Consider the following 20468-nt stretch of genomic DNA (forward strand, 5'->3'; position numbering starts at 1 on the left):
CCTGTAGGTAAGAAAATAAGATTTTAGTCATTCTAGTGAGAGTCGGGAATGAGATTCCCACAAAAGTCAGAATCATCAAGTTGAGTGTTTCCGTAAAGTAGAAATAAGAGTTTTCTTGGTCAAATTTGAGTTTTTCTTCTGATGCAATATGTGAAGTTTCAACACAGCTTCCCAGTTCAAACAATACAATACATGGCCAGTGTTAATGTCAGCTACTTAATGAAGCTCAGTTATGAGTGAGAAACTGGATCCTCATTTGTAAATAGAATAACTTTGCATCCAACGTGAGCTGTGCTTTCTGTTCTTAACTTTTGCAGGTTTATATTTTTTGCACTTAAATTTACAATTCACTTTCACATTAATAACAAAGATTAATGTTGTAATCCACCAGGGATACTCTAAATGATACTCTAGTGTGGATGCAGAAGGTAAGTTTAGCAAAAAGAATGATGTAAGATATAAATGTAGGCTTTTAAGATATCTTCAGCTCCACAATAGAAAGGTACTTTAGTTTAAAGCTCATTTCAGTAAATATCTTTGATAATATTGCATTATGTGGATCTCAGATAAAATTAGAATCAATAACAGCTTCATACTCTACTATGCCTTCTGCCAAATAAGCTGTAAGCCTGAAATGGTTGAGACCATAACAAAGGATTCAATTTATTTTAAAGCTTTGATAATTTCTTTCACCACATCAAGCAATGCACCTTATTTTTGTTTGTTTTATTTTTTTTAAATTTTTATGTGGAACATATTGAAAATATCATACATTCAGACTATGCTTGGTAACCTCCCCCACACTTCCTCTTCCCCCTCCCAACAATGAGTGTCCAGTTTAATCATGCTATATTAATATTTTTACACAAATTTCGTTGTAGCTCCTCAGCCTTCTTCCTCTCCTATCCTTCCATTCTAGTTTTGATGAGGTTTCCCCTCCATTGTCTAGAGTCCCTCTGGTATCCCTAATACTCCCTAGTTTGAGTATTTTACCAAAAACATACGTCCCTTCTCTTTCTGTGCTTGGCTGATCTCACTTAACATAATGCTCTCCAGGTCTTTTCATCTTCTTGTGAATTACATGATTTTGTTCTTCTTTATAGCAGAGAATTCCATTGTGTGTATTTCTCCTAATTTTGCAATCCATTTTATATTTTGGCTACTATGAATTGTGCTGCTATGAACATGGACATGCATATGTTATTGTAGTTATTGTAGTTCTCTGATTTCAACACTTTTGGACAAATACCCAGGAGAGTTATAGCCAGATCATATAGTGGATCTATTCCCAGTTTTCTAAGAAATCTCCACACTGATCTCCATAGTGGTCGAACTAGATTACATTCCTACCAAAAGTGCAAAAGACTTCATCTTTCCCCCACATCTTTGCCAACATTTGCTTTAAAGTTCACAGCAGAAACTCTTCAGATAAAATTGTTAGGGATAAGTGCATAGACTACATTTTTTTTTACTTGACTAAATTGGTAAATTCCTACGTTTGATACTTTTTTTCTAGGATTTTGATTGAATTGAAATAATACATTCACATTAAAGGCTTGAATATTATCCAGATGACATGAACCTGAAATTTCAGTGCAATAATTTTATTGATAGTGGTTTTAATTTGCAATATATTTATTTTATGAGATTTAAAGTACATTTTATGGTTATATAATCACTCAAAACTTTCATATTCTATATTGGAAATTTATCAAAATACATAAAAGTCATAGATAGATTCCTTTATTCATAACTTGTACTATTTTAAAATGTTTTCTGTATTCTAAGCACTTAGTATTCACATTTTTAAAACATTAGTCAATTCTATTTTTCCTTATAAGAACAATATGTGTTGGAATTTTTTTTTTTTTTTTTTTTTTTTTTTTTTTGGTGGTGGTACTAGGGATGGAACCCTTCTACCTCTGGGCTACACTCTTAGACCTATTTTATATTTTATTTGGAAACAGGGTCTCTTAAGCCAGCAAGGCAGGCTTCAAACCTGCGAGATCTTCCTGTCTCCACCTCCCAAGCATTAGGGGGGATTACAAATGTGCACCACCATGCCCGGCATTGGAAAAATTTTAATAACTCACATTACTGGTAAGAAAATTGGTACATAATACTTAATAATTTGCTTAAAATCATGTCAGAAGTAGGATGTGAATTTACAAATTGTACTCAAAATTTTGACAACATGCTTGTTATTAAAAACCAAAACTATAAAGAAATAGAAAACAAATTTTAGAAGTAATTATACTATAAAATGCATTTGTTTAAAACAACTTTTATAAAAAACTTTCATTATTATTATATTTCATCATTAGTAAGCAAAAGGTTTTGGGCATCTATCTTTATATATTTATAGTAAAAGAATATTATATTACAATTATATAGATCAATATGCTTTAGAGTCAGCACATTTTATATTTTTATTTTATATTTAATATATTTTTATTGGTGTATTGTAGTCAAACATCTCAATGACATACAAGACTGAGGATATACAATCACACATCATCCAATTAGCCTTTATCAAATCCCCATCCAATTCCCTCCCTCTCCCTCGATCCCATGATTGATTTAGTTATTGGCTTTGATATATTTAAGTACATCATGTGCTTTAAAGAGATTCCATCTTCCCCCCTCCAGTCCCCTCTGATAGGTCACCGTAATTGCTCCTCCATAGGGCCCTTTCTTCAACTAGATTTCTTCCTATTACCCATTTCTTCCTAGATTTTGCATATTGAGGGAAGCATCTGATTTTTTATTTTCTGTGATATTTCCCTGTGGGTGCCACATTGCATGCTTCGATCCCACTCTCCAAGGCCCCAGCACCAGCCTCACCTCATGGCAGGCTCCGATCCTGACCTCACTGGTCCCAGCACTGGCATTGCCTTATGACACTCTCCTATCCCAGGCTCATAGCTCCAGGAATGGCCTCACTGCATGGCAGGCTCTGATCCTGGCCTTGCTGACCCCAGCACAGGCCTTGAATCATGGCAGGCTTTGATCCCGGCCTCAGAGGCCCCAGCACTGGCTTTGCCTCATGGCAGGCTCCAATCCGGGACTCACTGTCCCTGGAGCCAGGCTCGCCACTCAGCAGATTTTGATCATGGCCTCAGTGGCCCCAGCACCATCCTTGCCTTAAGGCAAGCTCTTATCACAGTCTCACTAGCTCCAGTAACAGCCTCACCACCTGCCAGACACCGATCCCGGCCTTGCTGGCCCTGGCACTGGCCAAATCCCTCGGATGGCTCCAATCCCAGCTTAGGAGGCCCTAGAACCGGCCTTGCCTCATGGCAGGCTCTGAACCTGGTCTCACTGACCCCCATACCAACCTCACCCTTCGGCAGGCTTCAATCCTGGCCTCAGAGGCCCCAGCACTGGACTTGCTTCATGTCAGGCTCCAATCCAGGCCTCTTTGCCATTGGCACTGGTCTCACTGCTCAGCAGGTTTCCATCACGGCCTCGGTGGCCCGAGCACCGTCCTTGCCTCATGGCAGACTCTAATCCTGGCCTTGCTGGCTCCAACACTGCCCTTGACTCATGGCAGGCTCCAATTCCCACCTTGGAGGCCCCAGAACTGGCTGTGTCTTAAGTCAAGCTCCTACACCGCATCAATAGCTCCAGCAACACCCTCACCACATGGCAGACTATGATCCCAGCCTCGCTGGCCCCAGCACCAGCCAAGCCCCTCAACAGGCTCCAATCCCAGTTTTGGAGGCCCTAGGATTGACCGTGCCTCATAGCAGTCTCTGATCCCAGCCTCGTTGGCCCTGGCACTATCCTCACCCCTCAGCAGTCTCTGATCCGGGCCTCACAGGCCTCAACACCAGCCTTGCCTCATGGCAGGCTCTGACCCCAGCCTTGCTGGCTCCAAAACCACCCTTGCCACATTTCAGGCTCTGATCCTGACCTTGGAGGCCCCAGCACTGGCCTTCCCTCATGGCAGGCTGTGATCCAGGCCTTGCTGACCCAAGCACTGGTCTCATGCCTTGGAAGGCTCTGATTCAAGCCTCAGAGACCCCAAGACAGGCCTTGCATCATAGAAGGCTCTGATCCGGGCCTTGCAGACTCCAGCACTGGCCTTGCCTCATTGCTGGCTCTGATACCGGCCTCGTTGGCCCAGGCACCAGCCTTACCCTTTGGAAGCCTCTGATCCCGGCCTCAGAGGATGCACCACAGGCCTCACACCTCTGCAGGGTCTGATCCCAGCTTCGGAGGCCCCAGAATATGCCTTGCCTCATTGCAGGCTCCAATCCCAGCTTTGGAGGCCCCGGGAACTGCCGTGCCTTAAGGCAAACTCCTATCCTTGTCTTAAGTCAAGCTCCTATCCCAGCCTCACTAGCTCCTGCAAAGATCTCACCACATGGCAGACTCCAATCCCAGCCTCACTGGCCTTGGCACTAGCCAAACCCCTTGGCAGGCTCCAGTCCTGGCCTCAGAGGCCCCAGCACCTGCCTTGCGTCACAGCAGCTTCAATCCAGGCCTCGCTGGCCCCGGTAATGGCCACACCCCTAGGTAGGCTCTGATCCCAGCCTCAAAGGCCCCAGGACAGGCCTAGACTCATGGCAAGGTCCAATCCTGGCCTCTGAGACCTCAGCATAGGGCCTGCCTTAAGGCAGGCTCCTATCCAGGCCTCACTCGTTCCAGCAACAACCTCACCACAAGGCAACTATGATCCCGACCTCACTGGCCCTGACACCAGCCTCACCCCTCGGCAGGCTCTGACCTAGGCATCAGAGGCCCCATCACTGGCCTCACCACCCAGCAGATTCTTATCCTGGCCTCTTGCTTACTCAAGCACCAGCCTTGCCTCATGACAAGCTTTGATCCCAGCATTGGAGGCCCCAGCACCTGCCTTGCCTTAAAGCAAGCTCCTATCCTGGCCTCACTAGCTCGAGCAATGGCCTCACCACATGGTAAGCTTGATCCCAGCCTCACTGACCCCAACACTGGTCTCTCCACCTGGCAAGCTCCTATTCCAGCCTTAGAAGCCCCAGAACTGGCCTTGGCTCAGGAACCGGCCAAATCCCTTGGCAGGCTCCAATCCTAGGCTCAGAGACCCCAGCACCTGCCTTGCCTTAAGACAAGCTCATATCCTGGCCTCACTAGCTTGAGCAATGGCCTCACCCCATGGCAGGCTCTGATCCTGGCCACGGAGCCCCCAGAACTGGCCTTGCCTCATGGTAGGCTCCAACCCCAGGCCTCACTGCTGGGCAGGTTCCAGTCACGGCCTAGGTGGCCCCAGCATCGCCCTTGCCTCATGGAAAACTCTGATCCTGCCCTTGCTGGCTCCAACACCGGCCTTGCCTCATGGCAGGCTCTGATCTCTGCCTTGGAGGCCCAAGCACCTGCCATGCCTTAAGTCAAGCTCCAATCCCAGCCTCACTAGCTCCACCAACAGCCTCACCACATGGCAAACTCCGATCCCGGCTTTGGTAGCTTAGCTCCTGCACTGGCCAGACCCCTCGAACTGTTCCAATCCCGGCCTCAGAGGCCCCAGCAAGACTTTGCATCACAGCTGGTTCTGATCCTGGCCTCGGGGGCCTCAGCACTGGCCTTTTCCCTGGCACCAAACCCCTCAGCAGTCTCCTATCCAGGTTTCACTAGCTCCAACAACAGCCTCACCACATGGCAGACTCCAATCCTGGCTTCTTTGACCCAGCACTTGTCAAACCCTTGGGAGACCCCAATCCCAGCCTCATAGGCCCAGCATTGGCTTTGCCTCATGGCAAGCTCTTATGCTGGTCTCACTGGCCCCAGCACCGGCCTCACCTAAAGGCAGGGTATGATCCCAGCCTCGGAGGTCTCAGCACATGCCTTGCCTCAAGGCAGGCTGCTGTTCTGGCCTCCCTGGCCCCCACACCAGCCTCACCCCTCGGCAGGCTTTGATCCTGGCCTTGAAGGCTCCAGCAGAGGACTTGGTCCAAGGCAAGCTTCAATCCTGGCATCGGAGGCCCCAGCACCTGCCTTGCCATAAGTCAAGCTCCTATACTAGCCTCACTAGCTCCAGCAATGGCCTCACCACATGGAAGACTTAGATTCCAGCCTTCCTGGCCCCTGTACCAGCCAAAACCCTCGGCCTGCTCCAATCCCAGCCTTGGAGGCCTCAGCATTGGACTTGGCCCAGGCACTGGCCAAAACCCTGGGCAGTCTACTATACCTGCCTAATTAGCCCCAGCCATGACCTCATCATATGGCAGATTCTGATCCTGACCTCAATGGTCCCAACACCAGCCAAACCCCTCAGCAGGCTCCAATCCCAGCCTCGAGGCCCTAGCACTGGCCTTGCCTCAAGGAAGGCTCTGATCCCAGCATAGCTGGCCCCAGCACCAGCCTCACCCCTAGGCAGGGTCTGGTCCTGGCCTCAGAGGCCTCAGAACCTGCCTTGCCTCAAGGTAGGCTCATATTCTGGCCTCCCTGTCACCGGGACCAGCCAAACCTCTTGGAAGGCTCCAATCCCGGCCTCGGAGGCCCTGGCAATGACCTTGCCTCATGGCCTGTTCTAATCCCAGCCTCACTGGACCTGGCACCGGCCGCACCACTCGGCAGGCTCCAAACCCAGCCTTGGAGGCCTCAGCACCTGCCTTGTCTTAAGGCAACACTTATCCTGGCCTCACTAGCTCGAGAAACGGCCTCATCGCATGGCAGGCTCTGATCCCAGCCTCGGAGCCCCCAGCACTGGCCTTGCCTCATGGCAGGCTCCAATCCCAGCCTCGCTGACCCTGGCACTGACCTTGCTGCTGGGCAGGTTCCAATCACGACCTAGGTGGCCCCAGCACCGACCTTGCCTCATGTCAATCACTGATCCCGGCCTTCTGGCTCCAACACCAGCCTTGGTTCATGGCAGGCTCTGATCTTGGTGTCAGAGGCCCCAGCACCTGCCTTGCCTTAAGGCAAGCTTCTATCCCGGCCTCACTAGCTCCAGCAATGGCCTCACCACATGGCAGATTCTGATCCTGGCCTTGCTGGCACTTGAACTAGCCAAACCCCTGGGCCTGTTCCAATCCTGGCATTGGAGGCCCCAGCACAGGCCTGACATCACAGAAGGCTCAGAACCCAGCCTTGGAGACCCTAGCACTGGCCTTGGCCCCAGCATGAGCCAATTCCCTCGGCAGTCTCCATTCCGGCCTCAGAGGCCCCATCACCAGCCAGACCTCTTGGTAGGCCCCAATCACAGTCTCAGAGGCACCAGCACTGGTCTCACCACAAGGTAGAATATGATACTGGCCTCCCAATGCCTCCAGCATGTCCTTGCCTCATGGCAAGCTCAGATCCTGGCCTCTGAGACCCCCGCACCTGCCTTGCCTTAAAGCAAGCTTCTATTCTGGCCTCACTAGCTCGAACAATGGCCTCACCACATTGCAGGCTCTGATCCCAGCCTGGATCACCCCAGCACTGGCCTTGCCACATTTCAAGTTCCAATTCCGGCCATGGAGGCCCCAGCACTGGCCTGGCCTCATGGAAGTCTCCAATTCCAGTCTCCCTGGCCCTGGCACTGACCACGATGGCTCCAACACTGGCCTTGCCTCATGGCAGGATCCAATCTCAGCCTCGGAGGCCCAGCAGCTGCCTTGCCTTAAGGCAAGCTCCTCTCAAGCCCTCAGTAGCTCCAGCAATGGCCTCACAACATGGCATGGTCAGATCCTGGCCTCACTGTCCCTGTACCAGCCAAACCCCTACGCCTGCTCCAATCCAGGCCTTGGAGACCCCAGCACTGGCCTTGGCCCCGGCACTGGCCAAACCCCTTGACAGTCTCCTATTTGCACCTCACTAGCTCAAGCAATGGCTTCACCACATGGCAGACTCCTATTTCGGCCTTGCTGGCCCAGGCACCAGCCAAACCACTCGGCAGGCTTCAGTCCCGGCCTTGGAGACCCCAGCAACAATCTTGCTTCATAGCAGTCTCCATTTCTGGCCTCCCTAGCCCCACCACTGGCCTCACGCTTCAGCCGGCTTTGATCCCACCCTCAGAGGCCCCAGCACCTGCCTTACCTTAAGGCAAGCTCCTATATTGGCCTCAGTACCTCCAGAAATGGCCTCACCACATGGAAGACTCAGATCCCAGCCTTCCTGGACCTGCATTGGCCAAAACCCTTGGCCTGCTCCAATACCAGCCTCGGGGGCCCCAGCACTGGCCTTGGCCCCAGCGCCAGCCAAACCCCTCAGCAGTCTCCAGTCCTGGCCTCGCGGGCCCCAGCACAGACCAAACTTCTCGACAGGCTCCATTCCCGGCATCGGAGGCACCAGCACTGGCCTCATCACCCAGTAGACTCTGATCTTCGACTCTCACTGGCTCCAGCACTGGCCTTTCCTCATGGCAAGCTCCGATCCCAGCCTCGGAGACCCCAGTACCTCCCTTGCCCTAAGGCAAACTCCTATCCTGGCCTCACTAGCTCAAGCAACAGCCTTACTGCATGGCAGGCTCAGATCCAGGCCAGTTCAGATCATGGTGTAGGTGACCCTAGCAATGGCTTTGCCTCATGGCCAATACTGATCCAGGCCTCCCTATCTCCAAACTGACCTTGCTTCATGGTAGGCTCTGATCTGTCTCGGAGTTCCCAGCACCTGCCTTGCCTTAAGGCAAGCTCCTATCCTGGCCTCATTAGCTCCAGCAATGGCCTCACCATATGGCAACTATGATCCAGGCCTCACTGGCCCGGCACCAGCCAAATCTTTCGGAAGTCTTCAATCCCAGCCTCGGAGGCCCTAATGCCAGCCTTGCCTCATGTCAGGCTCTGATCACAGTCTTGCTGGCCCTGGCACTGGCCAAACCTCTCATACGTCTCCAATTCTGGCCTTGGATACCCAGCACCATCCTTGCCTTATGGCAGGCTCTGATCCCGGTCTCACTGGACTTGGAACTGGCCTCACCCCTTGGCAGGCTCTGATCCCCCTTGAATGCCCCAGGACATGACTTGCCTCAAGGCAAGCTCCAATTCCCAGCCTCAGAGATCCCAGCACCTGCCTTGCCTTAAAGCAAGCTCCTATCCCAGCCTCACTAGCTCCATAAATGACCTTACCATATGGCAGACTCCGATTCTGGCCACGCTGACCTGGCACCAGCCAAACCCCTTGGCAGGTTCCAAGCCCGGCCTCTGAGGCCCCAGCACTGGCCTTGCCTCATGGCAGGGTCTGATCCCAGCCTCACTGGCCCTGGAACCAACCTCACCCCTTGGCAAGCTCAAATCCCTGCCTCGGAGACCCCAGCACTGGCCTTGGTCTCTGCACCAGCCACACCCCTTCGTAGTCACCAATCCCGGCCTTGGAGGCCCCAGCACAAGCAAAATATCTTGGCAGGCTCCAATCCTGGCTTTGGAGGCACCAGCACCGGCTTCACCACCAGATAGATTCTAACCCTGGCCTCTAGCTGGCTCCAGCACCATCCTTGCTTCAAGGCAAGCACTGATCCCAGCCTCAGAGACCCCAGCACCTGCCTTGCCTTAAGGCAAGCTTCTATCCTGCCCTCACTAGCTCAAGCAATGGCCTAGCCCCATGGCAGACTCTGATCCCAGGCTCCAAGGCCCCAGCACTGGCCTTGCCTTATGAAAGGCTCCAATCCCGGCCTCGCTGGTCCTGGCACCAGCGTCACTCCTCAGCAAGCTCCGATCCCAGCCTCTGAGGCCCCAGCACTGGCCTTGACTCATGGGAAACACTGATCCTGGCCTCGCTTGCTCCAATACCGACCTTGCCTCATGGAAGACTCTGATCTCAACCTCAGAGGCCCCAGAACCTGTCTTGACTTAAGGCAAGCTCCTATCCTGGCCTCATTAGCTCCAGCAGCAGCCTCACCACCTGGCAACTATGATCAAGGCCTCACTGGCCCCGGCACTGGCCAAACCTCTCAGAAGGCTCCAATCCCGGCTTCGGAGGCCCCAAAACCAGCCTTGCCTTGTGGCAGGCTCTGATCATAGCCTCGCTGGCCCTGGCACTGACCTCACCCCTCGGCAAACTCTGATCCCCCTTGAATGCCCCAGGATATGCCTGTCTTCAAGGCAAGCTTCCATTCCTGGCCTCAGAGACCCCAGCACCTGCCTTGCCAGGATAGTGAGGCCAGGATAGGTAAGCTCCTATCCTGGCCTCACTAGCTCCAGCAACGGCCCCCACCACATGGCAACTAGGATCCAGGTCTCACTGGTTCGGCACCAGCTAAGCTTCTCAGAAGGTCCAATCGCGGCCTCAGAGGCCCCAGCACTGGCCTTGCCTCATGGCATGCTCTGATCCTGGCTTCACTGGCCCAGTCACGGGCCTCAACCCACAGCAGGCTCTGATCCCAGCCATGGAGGCCCCAGGACTGGCCTTGGCCTTGGCACTAGCCAAACCCCTCAGCAGTCACAAATCCCAGCCTTGGAGGCCCCAGCACCAGCCTCACCCCCAGTAGATTCTGATCCTGGACTCTTGCTGGCTCCAGCATGTCCTTGTCTCATGCCAATCTCTGATCCTGGCCTCGGAAACCCCAGTACCTGCCTTGCCTTAAGGCAAGCTTCTATTTATCGTCCCCTAAGACTCCGACCCGCAGGAGCTTAGAGAACGACACAGACACCTCTTCAGCTGAAACATGAATTCTTCTTTAATGGATCCTTAATATGTCTCAAAATGTCTCTGAATATCTCTCTTAATATGTCTGTCACTGCGTACAGCAAGCACAATATATATCAGCATCATAATCCCTCCCTCTATTCCCTACCAACCCCAAGCTTCCCACAGCTAGGGCATGCACATTTCTGACTCTCTCATAGGCAGGCTGGTGGTAGCACGAGGTGCTGTGTCACTGATCATTCTGCAGGCACGTAGCATGGCACACTGCGCATGCTCAAGGAGACGTCCATCTTGTGAGTCTCATGACTTGGCTGCAAGCCTAGGCGCCATCTTGAGTCCACACTGGCAACAAGCCTGGGTGCCATCTCGGTGCAGCCGAGTGGGCCCCAACATCTCCCCCTTTTTGTTTTATTAAAAATAAGGCACGGGATCATGCCTGTCTTAGGTTGTCGACCCTCAAGGATCATTCTTACCCATCATTGGGAGAACAATAGCATGATTGTTTCCCTGTCTTAGGTTGATATGATCCCAGGGACGATCTTACCCGTCACTGACTACCGATCCAGCATATTGAGCCAAACCTGAGGAGATAAGCCAACATCAAGGGCTGCCATAGCTTGCTCCAATATGCGCTGTTGTTGCAGTGTTTGTTGTCGAGTTCACCTGATATATCCAATCAGGAAACAGCATGCTACCACCAGCAAGAATGCCCAGAATGCCATGCCACCCCAATCTTTTAAGAAACCCAATGTTCCATGTATCAAGTCCATCCATTGTTGTACTGTGATGACTTCTATGCGGGTAGAATTAATTGCAACGATGAACGCTCGAAGTTCAGTCATGGTGTGTTCAAATTCATGGCTCCAAGTCCCTAGAAACATCTTGCTTAATTGCTGAGACAAATTGTCTGCATGGGAGAAATTTTGATACTGCACATACGTTATACATAATCCAGATAATTTATGAATACATGGTACCATGGTCATTTGCCCTAGAATGTCAACCTGTTATTGTAACAGGTCTACTCTTTGATTTACCATTAATATGCCAGCTTTAAGTTGTCCATTTATTTGAGCTTGCTGAGCCATGTCAGTAGCCACATGTGAGGATAGAGCATTCATAGTGGCTGCAGTATTTATAGACGTCGCCAAAGCGGCAGCAGCTGTAACTGCCGTGGCCACAGAGGCCACAATTACAGCAATAAGGGCAGAAATTCTAAAGTCTCTCTTTTCACGGTTCAGCAAAACTGGAAGGGAATTCACATCCACTCTTACTGGCCAAGGGACTGCTATAGGCAGTTGCATTACTACTACCCAAGGGTGCATAGAAGCATTCCAGCAGAAAGTTAGAAAACAGGTATCAATAAAACAACCTAGACTATCATTAACCAAGGAACTATTAGAAACAAGCCAAAAAAATGGAGTAGTTACACAAACAGGAGTGGGTCCAAACGGGAATCGTGGTCCCATTGAACAATTTACTTTGACGCTATCCTTAAAAGTATCGGAAAAATTTTGAGAATAGCTGCAATTTTTTACAGTTCCCCCTAAAATCATAGACATAGCTGTTATATCAGTACAGTCACCTGCTATCCCACAGAGAAGCCAAATATAAAAGGGGTTGGGCGGCTTATACTGTATAGGATTTTGATATGTATAATTATATTCTGCCCAAGTATGATTGCGCATAGTAGATATGCCTGGAGAAAAACTTAAATCATAGCCTGAAGAGGCCCAGACTACCTTGGAGTCTTGGCAATCAGTCCATTTAAATGGCCAGCTACATGGGCTATAACATTTTGGAGCCCACTGCGGCTGCAAAGGAGCTGTTTTATTTTTGGAATGTCCATATCTAGAAAATGCTAAAGGAGCATATCCTTCTAAAACAGTAACATTTCCTATGGGACTGGAATCATTAAATGGCTGAAATTTTCCCATAGTCTGATTATATAACTGCACACATGGATTGGGACTATCATAGGTATCATTCAAAATTTCATTAGCATAAAAACATAGACTGCCATTTAAAGTTATATTGAAAAATGCATAAGGCCTAATTTCTTCATCAAAGGGAATCCAGGGCAAATTTAAGGAACTATTGGTTGTAAAGAACCAAGGAAAATTGGTGGCAGTGGTGGATATAGGTAAAGGAAGAGGAAAGGCAGAAATAATTCCCCAAAGATCTTTTTCACCCATTTCAATGTGAAACATTACCAACAGAGTTAGCAATATCCATTTGATGCTTGGCATTTTCCATTGGCTCGTGTACATGGCCCACCAATCTTTCAGGAAACCAAATCGGCAAGTCTTTGTCCTGTGGGAAAACACACACCGACCCTCGACCCCACGTTAGCACTGGATCCGGACCATTCCATGCTCCTGTAAGGATATCTTTCCACATTGCTTGCCCTGCATAGCACTCATGAGGCCTGTAATGTCTTTCCGCTGCCGTTCGTCCATTGGCATCCAACGTTAAAAAATTTAGAATAAATAGTTTATCTTTTGGTGTGCTCCATTGAGCCCCTATTCCCCCTTTTTGTTTTACTAAAGCAGATTTAATAGTGGCATGGGCTCGTTCTACTATGCCTTGGCCCTGTGGATTATATGGTAATCCATGATTTAAGTGTATAGCCATTTGGGCACAAAAATGAGAAAATTTTTGAGAAACATAAGCAGGTCCATTATCAGTTTTAATTTGGTGAGGGATGCCCCAGGTAGCAAAAGCTTGCAGACAATGAGAAATTACATGTTGGGCCTTTTCTCGAGTATAAGCAGAGGCAAAGATAACTCCAGAACATGTACAGGCTGGATACTATGGCAACAATTTTTTTTTTTTGTCAAGGCACATAGGAAATGCCCCTGGGGTGGGTAAAATTTTTGCCCATGGGCTAACCTTGAGTTTTTTCTGTCTGTCAAAGTTTCCCTTCTCAATAAGATATGGCGGCGGACTAGGGGAGGGAGGGGGAGGAGCGGAAGGTCCAGGGGTCCAGGGGGTTCCCTTTTTTTTTTTTTTTATAAGACACTTGGAATCTGTGCCAAAATTCTAACAAAGCTTCCTCCTCCTTATCTCTTTCTGGTGGAACAGGCCATATCTCTTGTTCCTCCTTGGAGGAGTTGGAGGAGTCGCTTTCAGAGGACTCCTCATCCCTGTGAGAATCTGCCTGTTGACCTTGCTCTGAAATCTCTTCTTTTGCTTCCTCTAAAGCATTAGAGCATTCAGCCAGAACTTGATGATACCTCCCTGTTTTATCTGTCAGGCATGATTTAATTAAACTCCAAACAGCCAATGTCCCAGGTGGGAGAGCCCCTTTGGCATCGGCCTTAAGAAGATCCTGACCAAGACGTTTCCACTGAGGAGTGTTAACATATCCTTCCTCTAAAAACCATGGAGCTACCGCTTTAACTGTGCTAAGAAAATTTTCTATAGTGGCTGCTTTCACTTTCACTCCTCCCTTAGACAGAATGTTACAAAGAGCCTCTTTGACCTTCATGGTAGCAACCTTAGACCCCATGATAAGTTTTACTTCGTCGCAAATTTCTGCGAACCTATCGTCGCAAATTTCTGCGAACCTATCATCGCAATCTCCTGCGAACCTATCGTCGCAAATTCCTGCGAACCTTCACAGCGCTGTCCCTCGCTTATCCGCGAGCCTTATTTTATTTTGTCGCTTACCTGTGAACTTTTTGTTACGTTGTTTCTCCCGGGTTTCGGCGCCACTTATCGTCCCCTAAGACTCCGACCCGCAGGGGCTTAGAGAACGACACAGACACCTCTTCAGCTGAAACATGAATTCTTCTTTAATGGATCCTTAATATGTCTCAATATGTCTCTGAATATCTCTCTTAATATGTCTGTCACTGCGTACAGCAAGCACAATATATATCAGCATCATAATCCCTCCCTCTATTCCCTACCAACCCCATGCTTCCCACAGCTAGGGCATGCCCATTTCTGACTCTCTCATAGGCAGGCTGGTGGTAGCACGAGGTGCTGCGTCACTGATCATTCTGCAGGCACATAGCATGGCACACTGCACATGCTCAAGAAGACGTCCATCTTGTGAGTCTCATGACTTGGCTGCAAGCCTAGGGGCCATCTTGAGTCCACACTGGCAACAAGCCTGGGTGCCATCTCGGTCCAGCCGAGTGGGCCCCGACATCTATTCTGGCCTCACTAGTTTGAGCAATGGCCTCACCACATGGTAGGCTCTGATCCCAGCCTCAATCACCCCAGCACCAGCCTTGTGGCATGGCAAGCTCAGATTCTAGCCTGTGGACCCCAGGGCTGGCCTTGCCTCATGGCAGGCTCCAATCCTGGCCTCCCTGCTCCTGGCACCTGCCTTGCTATATGGCAGGTTCCAATCATGGCCTACGTGGCCCCAGAACTACCCTTGCCTCATGGCAAACACTGATCATGGCCTTGCTGGCTACAACACAGCCCTTGCCCCATAGCAGACAAAAATCTCGGCCTTGGAGGCCCCAGCACAGGCCTTGGCCCCGGCACCAGCTAAAACCCTCGGCAGTCTCCTATCCCGGCCTCACTAGCTCCTGCAAGGGCCTCACTACATGGCAGTCTCCGATCATGGCCTCACTGTCCAGGCACCGGCCAAATCCCTCGGCATGCTCCAATCCCGGCCTTGGAGGCCCCAGCACTGGCCTTACCACCTGGTAGATGCTGATCCTGGACTCTCCTGGCTCCAGAACCATCTTTATCTCATGGCAAGCTCTGATCCTGGCCTTGGAGACCCCAGCACCTGTCTTGCCTTAAAGCAACACCTATCCAAGCCTCACAACCTCCAGCAACGGCCTCACCACATGGCAGGCTCTGATCCTGTCGTCGGAGACCCCAGCACTGGCCTTGCCTCATGGGAGGCTCTGATTCCAGCCTTGCTGGCCCCGACACCAGCCTTACTCCTTGGCAGGCTCTGATCCAGGCCTTGGAAGGCCCAACACTGGCCTTGGCCCTGTAACCAGTCAAACCCCTAGGCAGTCACCAATCGCAGCCTTGGAGGCCCCAGCACTGGCCTCGCCACCCAGTAGACTGATCCTGGCCTCTCGCTGGCTCCAGCACCGTTCTTGCCTCAAGGCAAACTCTGATCCAAGCCTCGGAGACCCTCGCACCTGCCTTTCCTTAAGGCAACCTCCTATCCTGGCCTCACTAGCACAAAGAAATGGCGTCACCGATGGCATGCTCTGATCCAGGCCTCCATCACCCCAGCAGGGACTCACCACATGGCAAGCTTCAATCCTGGTCTCTGAGACCCCAGAACTGGCCTTGCCAATCCTAGCTTTGCTGGCCCTGGCACCAGCCTCGCTGCTCGGCAGTTTCCGATCACAGCCTAAGTGGCCCAGCACTGGCCTTGCTTCATGGCAAACACTGATCCCGGCCTCACTGGCTTCAGCACCTGCCTTTCCTTAAGGCAATCTCCTATCCTGGACTCATTAGCTCCAGCAATGGCCTCACCACATGGCAGACTCAGATCACGACCTCGCTGGCCCTGCACTGGCCAAACCACTTGCCCTGCTCCAATCCCAGCTTTGGAGGTCCCAACACTGTCCTTGGCCCCGGCACCAGCCAAACCCCTTGGCAGGCTACAATCCTGGCCTCGGAGGCACCAGCACTGGCTCACTACCCGGTAGACTCTGATGCTGGACTCTCATGGGCTCCAGCACCATTCTTGCCTCATGGCAAGCTCGGATATTGGCCTCGGAGACCCCAGCACCTGCCTTGCCTTAAGGCAAGCTCCTAACCTGGCCTCACTAGCTCAAACAATGGCCTCATAGCATGGTAGCCTCTGATCCCAGCCTGGAGGCCACAGCACTGGCCTAGCCTCTTGTCAGGCTCCAATCCATAACTGGCTGGCCCTGACATCAGCCTCGCTGCTCAGTAGGTTCTAATCATGGCCTAGGTCACCCCAACACTGGCCTTGCCTCATGGCACACTCTAATTTCGGCCTCATTGACCCCAGTAACTGCCTTGCCTTAAGGCAATCTCCTATTCTGGCCTCACTAGCTTAAGCAAGGGCCTCACCACATGGCAGGCTCTGATTCCACCTTGGATCACCCCAGCACTGGCCTCTCCACATTGCAAGCTCTGATCCTGCTCATGGAGGCCCCAGCACTGGCCTTGGCCCAAGCACCGGCCAAACCCCTTGGCAGTCTCCAGTCCTGGCCTCGGAGGCCCCATCACCATCCAAACCTCTAGGCAGGCTATAATCTCAGCCTCTGAGGAACCAGCACAGGCCTCACCACCCAGTAGACTCTGATCCTGGCCTCTCACTGGCTCCAGCATGTCCTTGCCTCATGGCAGGCTCCAATCTTGGCCTCAGAGGCCCCATCACCTGCCTTTTCTTAAGGCAAGCTTTTATCCAGGCCTCACTAGCTCCAGCAATGGCCTCACCACATGGCAGAGTCAGATACCATCTTTGCTGTTCCTGCACCAGCCAAACCCCTTGGCCTGCACCAATCCCATCCTCAGAGGCCCCAGCACTGGCCAAACTGCTTGGCAGTCTCTTTTTCAGGCCTCACTAGCTTCAGCAATAGCCTCACCACATGACAGACTCCTATCCCGGCCACACTGGCCCCAGCACTGGCCAAACCAATAGGCAGGCATCAGTCCCAGGCTTGGTGGCCCCAGGAATGGCCTTGCCTCATTGCAGTCTTTATTCCTGGCCTCGCTGGCCCCAGCACTGGCCTCCCTAGTTCAAGCAATGGCCACACCACTGGCAGGCTCTGATTTAGGGCTTGATCACCCCAGTACATGAAAAGCTCCCATCCCGGCCTCACAGGCCCCAGCAATGGCAATGCCTCACAGCAGACTCTGATCTCAGCCTCGCTGGCCCCAGCACCATTCTCACCCCTCAGCAGGCTCTGATCCCCACCTCAGAGGCCCAGCACTGGCCTTGGCCCTGGCACAGGCCAAATCCCTCTGCTGTCTCCAATCCTGGCCTCCTGGGCCCCAGCACTGGCCTCACCACTTAGTACACTCAGATCCTCGATTCTTGCTGGCACCAGCAACTATCCTTGCCTCATGGCAAGCTGCAATCCCAGCCTTGGAGACCCCGAGACCTGCCTTGCCACAAGGAAAGCCTCACTAGCTCAAGCAATGGTCTCACCACATGGCAGTCTCTGATACCAGCCACACTGGCCCTTGCACCAGCCTCACCCTTCAGCAGGCTTGGATGCCCCTCCAATGCCCCAGGACATGCCTTGCCTCAAGGCAAGCTCCCATTACCAGCCTCAGAGACACCAGCAACTGCCTTGCCTTAAGGGAAGCTCCTATTCTGGCCTCACTAACTCCAGCAAAGGTCTCACCAAATGGCAGGCTCTGATCTCGGCCTCAAACACCCCAGCACCAGCATCATGGCATGGCAAGCTTCGAATCCGGCCTCATAGATCCCAGCACTGGCCTTCTCTCATGGCAGGCTACAATCCTGGCCTCCCTGTCCCTGGAATCCGCCTTGCTGCTCAGCATGTTCCAATCACAGCCTAGGTGGCCCAGCACTGGCCTTGCCTCATGGCAAATACTGATCACAGCCTTGCTGGCTTCAACACTTCTCTTGCCTCATGGCAGGCTCCGATCTCGGCTTTGGAGGCCCCAGCACCTGCCTTGCCTAAAGGCAAGTTCCTATCCAGGTCTCACTAGCTCTAGCAATGGCTTCACTGCATTGGTAGGCTCTTATCCTGGCCTCAGAAGCCCCAGCACTGGCCTTGCCTCATGGCAGGCTCCAATACCAGCCTCACTGGCCCTGGCACCAGCCTCTTTGCTTGACAAGGTCCTATCATGGCCTAGGTGGCCCAGCACTGGCCTTGCCTCATGGCAAAATCTGATCCAGGCCTCGCTGGCTCCAACACCGGCCTTGCCGCATGGAAGGCTCCTATCTCAGCCTCGGAGACCCCAGCACCTGTGTTTCTTTAAGGCAAGCTCCTATCTTGGCCTTACTAGCTCTAACAATGGCATCGCCACATTGCAGACTCAGATCCTGGCCTTGCTGGCCCTGCACTGGCCAAATCCCTTGGCCTGGTCCAATTCTGGCCTTGGAGGCCCCAGCACGGGGCTCATCACCCAGTAGACTGATCCTGGACCCTCGCTGGCTCCAGCATCATCCTTGCCTCATGGCAAGCTCCTATCCTGGTCTCACTAGCTCAAGCAACAGCCTCATCACATGGCAGGCTCTTATCCCTACCTCAGAGCCCCCAGCAATGGCCTTGCCTCATGGCAGGCTCCAATCCTGGCCTCGCTGGCCTCAGCACCGGCTTTGCTGGCTCCAACACAAGCCTTGCCTCATGGCAGGCTCCGATCTCAGCCTCAAAGGCCCCAGCACCTGCCTTGCTTAAGGAAAGCTATTATCCAGGCCTCACTAGCTCCACCAATGGCCTCACAACATGGCAGAGTCAGATCCCGGTCTTGCTGTCCCTGCACCAGCCTAACCCCTAGGCCAGCTCCAATCCCGATCTTGGATGCCCCAGTAGTCTCCTATCTGCGCCTCACTAGCTCCAGAAATAGCCTCACCACATGGCAGGCTCTAATCCCAGCCTCAGAGGCCCCACCACTGGCCTTGCCTCATGGCAGGCTCTGATTCCAGTCTCACTGGCACCAGCACCAGCTTCACTTCTTGGCAAGCTCTGATCCCAGCCTCGGAGGCCCCAGCACTTGCCTTTGTCCTGGCACCAGCCAAACCCCTCAGCAGTCATCAAGCCCGGCCTTGGAGTCCCTAGCACCTGCCTCACCACCCGGTAGACTCTTATCCGGGCCTCTTGCTGGCTCCAGCGCCTGCCTTGCCTTAAGGCAAGCTCCTATCCCAGTGTCACTGGCTCCAGCAATGACATCACCACATGGCAGACTCAGATCCTGGCTATGCTGGCCCTGCACTGGCAAAACCCCTCATACTGCTTCAATCCTGGCTTTGGAGGCCCCAGAACTGGCCTTGGCCCCAGCACTGGTCAAAACCCTCGGCAGTCTCCAATCCCTGCCTCAGATGCCCCAGCACTGGCCTCACCACTCAGTAGACTCTGATTCTGGACTCTCACTGGCTCCAGCACTGTCCTTGCCTCATGGCAAGCTCTGATCCCGGCCTTGGAAACCACAGCACCTGCCTTGCCTTAAGGCAACTCCTATCCTGGCCTCACTAGCTTGAGCAACGGCTTCACAGCATGTCAGTCTTTGATCCCCACCTAGGAGCCCCCAGAACTGGCCTTGACTCATGACAGGCTCCAATCCCAGCCTTGCTGACCCTGGCACTGGCCATGCTGCTGGGCAGGATCCAATCATGGCCTAGGTGGCCCCAGCATCGACCTTGCCTCATGGCAGGCTGACCCTGGCCTTCCTGTCTCCAACACCAGCCTTGCCTCATGGCAAGCTATGATCTCGCCCTTGGAGGCCTCAGCACCTGCCTTACCTTAAGGCAAGCTCTTATCCTGACCTCACTAGCTCCAGCAATGCCCTCACCACATGGAAAACACCGATCCTGGCCTTGCTGGCTCCAACAACAGCCTTGCCTCATGGCAGTCTCCAATCTCAGCCTTGGAGGCCCCACCACCTACCTTGCCTTAAGGTAAGCTCTTATCCCGGCCTCACTAACTCCAGCAAAGGCCTCTCCACATTGTAACTTCCATCCAGACCTTACTGGCCCCAGCACCAGAGTCACCCCTAGGCAAGGTCCAATCCGGGCCACGGAGGCCTCAGCACCTGCATTGCCTCAAGGCAGGCTCTCATCACAGCCTTGTTGCTCCAACACCAGCCTTGCCTCGTTGCAGGCTCTTATCTCACCCTTGGAAGCCCAAGCGCATGCCTTGCCTTAAGGCACGCTCCTATCCTGGACTCACTAGCTCCAGCAATGGCCTCATCACATGGCAGACTCAGATCCTGACCTCGGAGACCCCAGCACCTGCCTTGCCTTAAGACAAGCTCTTATCCTGGCTTCACTA

The sequence above is a fragment of the Muscardinus avellanarius genome (assembly GCF_963383645.1).
Source record: "Muscardinus avellanarius genome assembly, chromosome: 17".
Classification (NCBI taxonomy): domain Eukaryota; kingdom Metazoa; phylum Chordata; class Mammalia; order Rodentia; family Gliridae; genus Muscardinus; species Muscardinus avellanarius.